Here is a 10,861-nt window from a genome sequence, read left to right on the forward strand (position 1 = left end):
AATCGAGGGGGTTCTTATTAACAAACTATTAACCTGTTCTGATTTTAGTTTAAAAAGTTACAAATTAAGTTTCATTGGCAACAGGTTTTCCTTGTATCCCCGCTATCTAAGGAAGGAAGTGAGGCAGTAGGAGGGTGCTTATTCGAGGTGGGGGAGGGGGGTGGTTGTTTCATATGTTGGCTAAGGGAGTGAGCGCTTATGCAGGGGAGGGTGCTTATTAAAGTAAGAGGGGTTATTCGAGGAATTACGAGACATGGAGTTCAGAGCATTCTTATTTTCCAGATGATTCAAGGTAGCTTTGTTTTCAAGGAAACAAATGAAAAGTGTGGGAGCTAAGATGCGATAAAGAATAATTGATTAAAAGTATCTGTATTTATATGTCAGTATAACATGTGATCACTACATTTGAGCTTTTGATTAAGATGTAATGATTTACATAGACAAATAAAGAGTATTCACAGAACTATAGGCACACGCATATTGACAATTTATTTTTCTTTAGAAGGGCGTCAAGCATGCCCGAAAACATCTGGAAGTAAAGAAATAAAAGGAAAGAGAAGAAAAGCAAGATTCTCTCTTACCAGGTCAGTTACCTATTACCTATTTGATAACGAATTAGCTATCTGCGCTTTTATGTTTGGTCTGCATTAAACGCCCGAACCTTGGTTAAGTGAATATATGCAATTCAAAACTAATCACAGTCGAAAACGAAAAAACATCACAAGCAGAAAATAAATTTGATTTCTAGAATAGTTCATATTTTGGATGCCCATGAAAAGATTATTATTTACAATCCCCTGTAAGGCTATTTAATTGAGATGGACTTTAATGGAAGTTTAAAACGCGGTTTCTGTTAATAAATCGATTCTAAGATTAACTTCAGGGACTAGATGCTGGAAAAATGATTGTTTATTTGAAAGCAAATTTTCATCATTCGCTAGAATTGTAGAAATTTTCAACAGAAAGAGATAAAGAAGAAAAAAAACTCGGAGCTGAATTGATAAATATCTTAGCTTTTAAAGGAGAACACCAAATTGAAATAGAAAAGTCCCTGAGTTAATGTTTCAAGTTTTCTCTGTTGTTCGTATTTTTAAATATGTTCATACGTGTATAGATCGTGTAGTCTGTTATTTTCTTTCTCTTATTTTTTGCAAATATAAGACTTTTTTGCCATGCAGCATGACTATCAACTATCTTAGCTCTTGAGGCTAAAAAACGCCCAAGAAGTATTTTTCAAACATTGGTCTTTCTCTAGGTCTTTTGAAAACTCGTTTCTATATCCATTACAGTCGAACCTCGATTATCCGGACTCGGTGGGACTAGGGTAAATAGTCCGGATAATCAAGAGTCCGGATAATCGAGAGTCCGGATAATCGAAAATATGAATATTAATAAGACAATGTAAACAAAAGAAATAAAGATAACACATTTTTAATTCTAAAAGTTTGCTTCAACATATCGCTTTCGCTTCGTAGACATGTTGTCGTTTTGAGTTATGATCGTCTCGTGTGTTTACATAACCCACGCTCATCGAACTGATCAAGCATGACATTCCCTTAGCAACAAAACAATACTGAACCAATCAAAATTCAGCTGAATGCATTAGAATGCTTCTTGTCTCTTTTTGTCTCCGAGCGCTTGATCTTTCGAAAGTGGAGCGTGTAATGCGCTGTATTAAACGCAGTTTTCCTGACTTTTAACATAATTTCTGAATTTTTTTACCTCCTAAAGTTTTTAACATCTAAGGTCATTAACATTCATGAAAAAAAACGGGACCAGAGAAAAAGTCCGGATAATCGAACAGTCCGGATAATCGATGTCCGAATAATCGAGGTTCGACTGTATAAGTTTTATACTCTGAAAACTTACGTTTTCTAAATTCGAACCTTTTTGGATAATTCAACAACACCCTTGAGGTCTGATTGTGGAATTTCCAAGCTCTTGAGGCAGAACCCTGAGGAAAAAAAACTCAAAATGCCACCAAAATTGGTATTTCGTCAATTTGTTCGGAATTCTCCTTAACTTTTCCTAATTCATTTATTAACATCTTTTTTTTCAAAAAAGGAGCATTTTTTCTCTTAGATACTTTTTGTCAAATGCATTAGCTTCTGGCGCTAAACCCAAACTCGAAGAGTTTGCTTCAAAGATTGATATTCTAGAAGTTTTTTCCAGAATTCATCTATATATTTTTAAATATACGGCCTAAGTCTTTTCAAAGTTTTTTTCTTAAATTCCTTTCAGATTTCTTAAGCTGTTTTAATTTCCTTTTATTCAAAACTAGAACCTCTTTAAAACCCACGGCACTTGATTTTTTAGCTAGCGCTTTTGTGTTTAATTCAAAAGGAAACTTGGAGTCTAATTGATTTAAAAAATATTCAAACCATCGAGACTCAGTAAAACCAACTGTTTCTCTCACCAACCAAATTCAACATGCACCAATGAACTGAACTCTCCCCAATATTTTCCTGGTGTCATGTTATGTTTTTTTTTTCTCTGACAACAACTTTTCTAGAATAGACCTATTTTACTTAATTCAATAGAGACCTTGGATAGATTTTTGATGTAAAGATAGGAGCTTGGAGCCTAGTTGGCAAAGTAAAACTATTGCCTGATAGAGCAACTTTCAATTGGGTGACGAAAAACTGAAACCAAATTTATCACAACAACCAATCAATAAATTATTTACCTATACACACTGTAATGTCCATAACATTCATACTTACTGTGTAAAAGATTTCAATTCTTCTGCCAGATCGTCTCAGATGAAGTAAATTATCAGCATATTTTACCAGCTTATTTTGTCAGTTCATTCTATCAAAGATATTTACTGGCAAATAATTTGAAAAGTAAAATTTGTGAAACGAGAATTTGCAGCTTTCTTTCCTTAAAAAAAGGTCCTTCTGGGACTATCTATTTACCGAGCTATTTACAGGAACTATCGTCATTAACTGGATAGAGATATATCTTAGTTTGGCAAATTTCCACGCAAAGCAGGCAGTTTTTTTGATAAAGAAAGCACTGACGAAAAAAAAAGCTTAAGATTGCCTTTGGGACTATGGCTTTGTTTAAGAAAGCATGGGCTATATCAATATCCTTCCCTTGATTTTACTAATGAAGGAATGTTGAAAATATTTAAATTTCCCCGCTATAAGCATCTCAGCAGAACCTTTTGACCAAAACGTGTAACTGAAGCTGCTTACTAGAAGGTGACTTTGAAAATAGAATTTTTTAAAAGAAACAGTTCATCGCTTTTCTTTTAGGGAATAACATTTTTATAGTCATTCAATTTATGCGTTTCCGTGTTTATGTTCAAAGTTAAGTGTGAGGAGAAAAAAAATTGGATTCCTTAGGGGTTTTGTTTGTTTTTCGATCGTGTGCGAGGTTTATTTCATTTTATTTATTTATTAGAACTAGAGAATAAGTCGGTTATAAGATTGATCTAGACTCAGTAAACGACGATAGTCAATAAACAATTTGAACTTGGTTATGAAAGTCGATTTAATGAAACGAATTCGTATAATCCGTTCGATGTTACAAAGGGTACTGATTTTCGTCGGGTGGTGGTGACTGTAAAGTCACAAAAACCAGCAAAAAGGCAAGTATGTTCACATGAACATCCATGACCAGTTGCCTCCACAGAATTTTCTTGGCTCTTTCTTGGCTCGTTCTTGACTTAAAAAAAATCCCTTGTTTTGAACATTCCAGTACATTAGCCTGCTTCCTGCTAACCCTAAGAATATTCCAACATATCAAGTAATATTTTTTGTCTTGATCTAACACCAAATTCTTGCAACTTATTTAAAAGGAAATATGTAATAGCTGGAGGGGAGAATTGACAATCAGATCTTGGGAGTTAAAGGGTTAAAACCTGAACAAAAGTTTGAAAAAGCGAAATTACTTGCAGCTTGAATTATACCAAATTTGGACGGTCTATTCGATTATTTGATCAGGCTACATTATAATAACGACTAACGATATTAAGATCCACTGCATATTCTTGACGTATCCTTTATTTTCATTCTCCTGCAGGCTGAAAGGCAGAATGTTCTGATGCATCGAGCAAGAATAACACACAGAAAAAAACCTTAACACTACGGAAAGATTTATTCAGCGGTGCAGAACAAAGCACATTTCTCACAAGGATAAGGCGCTGCAGAGTTAAGGTTCGTTTGTCAAAATCGAGGATTTGAGGCCCGACTTGTATATGTAAACTTTATTTCGCAATTTTGTTGGGATTCAAATCATTTTCGGTGGCATAATTCGTATCAAGGACTGTTGAAAAAAATTCAATTTCCACCAAAAATGCGCTCAAAATGCGCATGCGCCAGATTTTCTTTTTTTAATCTCTTATTAGCTCTGTAAGTAACATCTGTACAAATGAGGTGAATTTTTCCTCCAAAAGACTAAGAAAAAATACAGTGCTCAAAAATACGCATGCGCCGTTTTTTTTTCAATTATTATTTTCTCGGAATATTTAAGAGATAAAAGTCAATATTTCACTCGTCTCTATTTTCTTGATGCTCATTGCGGAATAAAAATCAAACATAGCAATGTTGTTTAATATCTTTATTTGATTCAATAAACAGTGCGTGTATTCTGTCTTTCAATTCTTTTAATTACTTAAAAGAATTTCACTTAAACAATTACAAAAGTGTGAAGAAAACTTTGCTAAAAAATAAACTTTTTTAAAAAGTTTTTTGGCGGGAAATTTGTTTCAATTTGCACAGAGTTTCCCCTAACAGTTTTTTCAGCAAAAATTTTAGCAAGCCTTTCTTTAAATTTTTCCGCCAAAAATAATACATACAACATCTCGTGCAAAAAGAATTTTAAATTCAAGATCAATTTCTCTTTCACCACACGAAAAAAAACCGTCAAATATTCTTTCGAATTATGAAATTTTTCATCGACTGAACTATATCTTTTGAAATAATATGGACATTATTTCTTTGCACAAGATGATGTATACAAGCTTTAAACAAACAAAAAAAAACACCATGGCGAGGTACGAAAAGTTCAATCAGAATTTATAGCCATTGTAATTGAATCGATCGATTTGATTTTAAGTTGTATATTTTTATATCCAAACATTTTTTTTGATCCACAACTTGCCATGATAAAATAGAATAAGAAAAAATATTCAAGATTTTTAGCTGAATTCTGAAGATAATGTTTTTCGTTTGATTTATAACAGAGCTAAAAATAATTCTTGGTCCTTCCTAATAAGGAACAAAAAAAATTGTTTTGAATTAAGACTTCATGCGAGATTTGAAAATATATTGCAGAAGCAATTTGAGAAATAATTTTGTTAATGATATTAACCTTAGAATAGCATTCTTTTTAATCATACCATTAAGTTCTTAATATTTCAAACTGAATTTCTGAAGTGGCATTAGAAAAATATTCTTGATCCTTAATATAATTTTTTAGCTTCGATTTGATTTTAGCCACAGCAGTGAGGACATTTCACAATTAGCCTCCAAGTTCTTTATCAAAACAAATAAAATAGCCTGCACTATTTAAAAAAAAAAATTAAAAAATTGATTGAAATTCCGAAATTAATTTTCGGAATTCGGTTTTGCCAAAAAAGTTCGCAGATCAAAATTAAAGCTTTGGTGCTGTTAGAAATATGAATTTAGGAATTTGAAGACTGAAGACTGAAGGCACGAAGTTTTCTGGAAATTGTTTTTTGTGGTATTCCTGTGTTACTGCAAATGACAGCGCAAAAGATCTTCTCTACTTAAAGAGTAAACAAGCTATACCTTACTTTAAAATCAAATGCCTGGTCTACAGCAAAAAGGTGGTTTCATTTGTGTCGAGTCAGTATAACTTTCAAGTTTTGACGTTTATAAACTTTACGGTCCAATCGAGAATATAGCTTTACATAAACCAGTATTCGAACAAAAGCTAAAAATTTTACCTTTTTCGATCAACCGAGTTCTAAACAGAATGAAATAGTGTAACACGTTTGATTATATGAGAAAAAAAATTGAACCGATTAATTTGCATTTCAGGTTTTGTGCGTTTGGCAAAATTACCAGTTTTTTTTAGTTTCAAACCGCCATGAGTGCATAAGGACATAGTTTCAGCTAAAATTTTGCCTTTTTGACCAACTGAGTTCTAAACAGAACGAGACTGTGTAACACGTTTGATTCTCTAAAAAAATTGAACCCATTAATTTGCATTTCAGGTTTTGCACGTTTTACAAAATCTCTGTGTTCGGTTCAAATTTCAAACTGCGATGAGCGCAAGAGTATATACTTTCCTTGATTCTTCGTCGTTAATGTGTGAATACATACCACAAAAAAGATATTGATAAAAGGAATTTAGCATTTTGAATCATTTCGGCGTGAATACTGAGTCCAATAAAATCTTTCTATTTTTTGGCTTTTTTTGCGTAGTCTTCATTAAGATCTGTTTCACTCGTAACGCACGAAGCACGCTTAAAGGAAGTAGTTTGTTAACGGCAAGCGCCCAGTTTTAAAACAAGCTTCTGAATTAAAAATTTGAAACAAGAAGCAAATGAAAGAATTTTGTCTAAAAAAGTGAAAACATTTGTCATTCTCACTTTCATCTAATATGATTTCCTCGAAGGATCAAAATATAACATTTCTTGAAAACAACCTAAATACGACGCAGTTACTTTTTTCAATTCTTTGTTGACTGCTGAACTGACCATTTACAAATTTCCCATCGCGTATCAAACTCACGGGGTACAAACAGTCTTAACATGAATGTAGTGACCACGCCCACTTCAACACCCCACTCAAATCGAGTGTAATTTTCGAATGTTTTACCATCGTGCTGATTCTCTACGGAAAAAGCGCTCAATGTACCTCTGAAATATTAAACTATAATATTGTGGCTTTCTATTTCGCTAATTTTCTAACTTGAAGGTAAAGTTTTTCCCTCGTCATTTTTACCTTATCTCCGAGCGGTTGCGTCAAATTAACAAGGCGTTTTTGATCAAAACACGACCGAGCGAAGGGTCTCGGGCGATATCTCTTTTACGCAGGCGCAAATTAAAAATGTACTGCCAGAATCAAAAAGAGGAACAAATTTCCTTTGTTTTGATATGTAAAGTGTTGGACAAAAAGCAGATTTACCCTCGTCAAATGGCGTTTCAAAACAGCTGTATCTCCCTCCTTTTGATTTTTCCTGTTTTGTAAGCGTGAAAGCAGTAGGAGAGGGATCGGGAAACTCAGAAAGCGCTTCGGGAATTAACCTGCCATCGTTTACTTACAAGATAAACAAGTAAGATTTGTGAAGTTCGTTGAAGTATGAAGTCTAAATAAAAGCCTTTTTTAAGCTTGTTTGCTGGATTTTTCGTAAACTTCCCTGATTAATTTTTCGTTTCAGCTTACTAATCTATACTATTTCAAAGCAATGTAAAGACGAAGACGGAGAACCATGAGTCGGTCCTTTCAACAATCGTAAACAAAGTGTTTGAGCAATCGGGTATACGAGGTGTAATAATCAATAGCCGCATATCAGAAGTCTTCAGAAAGAAAGTAACTGTCTTCAGAAAGCTGTCAAGAAAGCTAGTGATCGTGGCGGATGGCAATTAAATGCACTTCTTAGTAAGTTGGAAACGGGCCCTCGGTATCGATTTAATATCATATCGATCATACAGTTTTGTATCTTTATTCCGTGGATTCGCCTTTCTAACGAGGGTGTATGTTGAGTATTCATTGCAAAATCGCTTTGTTTTTTTTTATTTCCCTCTTTGGCTTGTCTGCCATTTTGAAAATCCGTAACGGAGAGCATGCGCATTACGTGCGGTTAGTGGTTGCGTACACCTGGAACCGAGAAAAACAAATGTTCGTCGCACTGGGGAAAGAGTTTGATATGCAATGTGAGAGCCATTATTTCTACGATTTGTCAAAGAAAACATTTACCATCGATTGAAATCATCTCAAAAGGCTTTAAAAAAATGAAATTTCTTTGTCAGTAAGTGAAGTCCTTTTAAACTGGTTTATGTAAAAATGTTACCGAACATTGCGTTGCTGTTTGTTTGTTTGTTTGTTTGCTTTTCTAAAATTCAGGTAAAATAGGCATTAGTAGAGTTCTAAAAATAACAAGAGAACATTGGCGCAAACCTTAAAATATCAGGGAAATTGTAAACTATAAGAAATAAAATAAAAACGTAGACCTGAAAGCAATGTTCATTTTTTTCTTCATTTGCTCGTTTCTTTAGAGCCAATGTCCTCCTGAGTTAAATTGACCTCAGTTGATGCAACAGAGCAGTAGAATACAAATCTTTAGATGGCACTGTGTTGTTTTTTGTCCTAATTTGACAACCAAAGGCCTCTTTGTTGATCAAAATTAACTTGTTAATCCGATTCACTTCGGGAATGAAATATCATTTTGGTTTTTACTTGAATAATTTTTTCAGAAGTTTCTTAAGGCCAAGTTTTGCTAAAATAACTGAGAAGAAACTAGAGAAGTTATTTGCACAAATTTAGTATTCGATCATGCAGCGAGGCCTGTCTTGTCGAATAAGTACTGATGTCAGTAAAGCGACTTGAGTTTCACCGGGGAGATTGGAAGTCACCCAGTCAGTCACGAGTCATGCAAATGCGTAAACAAGTTGCTCTCTTTCGACTGTAGTTTTTATAATTTAGTCTAGCATGGTCTGACGGTCAAGCTTAATTTTTTCGTGCGGTACGTTGAAAATGTTAAGGTCAAGAGGAAGTCGTCTGTAGGGCGCTCAATATTTTTTCGCACATATGTGAGAAGGATTAGTTATTGTATTGGTAGAACAATGGCTTTTTAGAGTTTGTCTGAAAACAGTCGCGCTATAGGTTATAAATTTGCAGGATACGAGTCATAAGTGTGGTTTTTCAGTCGATGTAATTGTTGGTATAAATTTAAAAAGGTCAATTCATGACATTTCTCTCAAGATTCCAATTCTATCATTTCGTTGAGCCCTCGTATAGGGTATTTTGTTACAGTGCCACCTTAAAAAATATCACCTTTTCGTAACATCAATTGAGAAATTATTTTGGTACTAACTGCTAGGCAAACAACGACCAAGCAATCAGTGCTACGCGTAATTAACATTTTTACTTTCGATTTCCCGCCAAATTTCAATCAATGTTCAACTGCCTCAATGACACGAAATTTTCTGAGATAAATGTGTCTAAACTAGAGCAAGAAAAGGAGAAAAAATAAATCTTACTATAGCTAAGTCTGCTGAAAAATCAGTACCATTACAAAATTAATTAAAAAATGGTGGCTTGTTGCGAAATAACCTCTTGCAGCGGGAGCCAGAGGGAACAACATCAAACAGTTGGTGAAGCTCACGTGTAAAGTTATCAAAAGCTCGGATATGTAATAGACAGCCACCATTTTTACTACTGTTACTACAAAACTTTTAAAATTCTTATCTTTTTCCCTATCGTCTTTATGCCCACTGCTTCCAGTTCGTTCGCTTTACCATCGTTCTTCAGACCACTATTTTCTCTCTGAAAAAAAAAAATTTTGATATGATCAGGCGCCTGCCAACTGTTTAAACTTACACGGAGATTTAAAAAAACATCTTACGAAGAAATACAAAATCAAAATAAATATTTTGCATTATTTTTGTTATGCAAAAGTTCTGTAGGGAAGAAATTCGCCAACCACAACTCTTTAAAACTCCACGTGGCAGCGTTCAATTACAAAATCTCGTCCCCTCTCAGTGTAACTTCGTAATTTACGCCAACCAAGAGACATTATGCGATTCATTATACCAGAACTATAGGTTGTGTTTCTGTGGAGGTCAGCATCCTTACTCAATCGATCTGAGTCGAAAAGCTGCTCAGACCGAGAAGCTAATACTTGTTGACGCGTGAAACAACGAGGATATGACTCCTTCACCTCCCTGAAAGAGTTGAAGGCAACATTTTCAAGAAGGAAAGCTCACCTTCTGTTGAAATAACAGAAAACTGTCGTTTCTCATCTGTACAGGTCTTATTTCAACCGGAATCATTTCTTCTTGACCACAACGGGAGGACAAATGTTCACTCTTGAGTGGAAAAGCGAAGTTTGCTGAAAATTGCACAATTTCTGATGAATCTGGATTAACAACCTAACCCAATCGAAGGCTGAACGTCACAGATTTGTCACGGAATTTCCTTTGCACGCTCTGCCAGCTTATCAAGAACGAAGGAGATGCAGGAATTGTGTACGATGAAAAGAAGAGAGGACGGTGATTACATTAATATTGCAAGAACTATTATCTCTAGGAATGTGCTCTGAAATTGAAAATAGATTGAAAAACAAATTTGAAAATGAAAATTGTGTAACTCAACGACTAAGACTTTTTTCAAATACTCAGACACCTAGACAACTCAGATTTCAGTATAAAACAAGCAAATGAATTAAACCAAAGCAGTATTATTTTGAAATTTTTATATTTGAGCAACGAAGCTACGAATAAACATGAAACATTGCTATTCTGCTGAGATAAAGCTTAAAAAGACCTAATTAAGTTGACTCATTTTTTCTTCCTTCAAGAGAGAGTATGATAACATCTGTGCATTGCCTTTCCTGTGAAGTAAAAATAACGATAACATGGACGCAAAAATGATAACCCTCCCCTCCCCCTTCTAGACTTGTGGGGATATGAAAACCAAAACTCCTGCTGGAAAGAAATATTTCGTAGCTTACTTTAAGCTGTTTTTGTTTCAAAAAAAAAAATCCTGTGATTTCGGAATAAAAACACAAAATTCTCAAAACTGATCCATAAGTAAAAAGAAGACGGTTACAAGAGAGAATAACTAATGAGATTCTCGGACCAAGGGAAGAGGCGCGCAAGGAGGGAATGGAAGTAAAGAGTTTCATACTGTCCATGAGTAACTTTTGGCTCCCATGCGATTTT

The 10,861-nt window shown here is 34.4% G+C and overlaps 1 long non-coding RNA gene across 1 annotated transcript; it reads left to right on the top strand.

Moving 5' to 3' along the window:
* The first annotated feature begins 492 nt into the window (after positions 1-492).
* Positions 493-10,388, top strand: LOC149045941 (uncharacterized). Its single transcript, XR_016186699.1, has 3 exons — positions 493-584; positions 4,030-4,163; positions 9,949-10,388. It is a non-coding gene; the product is annotated as an uncharacterized LOC149045941 (long non-coding RNA).
* The last annotated feature ends 473 nt before the right edge of the window (positions 10,389-10,861 follow it).

This window comes from Pocillopora damicornis, chromosome 5, assembly GCF_964200805.1.
Source record: "Pocillopora damicornis chromosome 5, jaPocDami1.2, whole genome shotgun sequence".
NCBI classification, from domain to species: Eukaryota; Metazoa; Cnidaria; class Anthozoa; order Scleractinia; family Pocilloporidae; genus Pocillopora; species Pocillopora damicornis.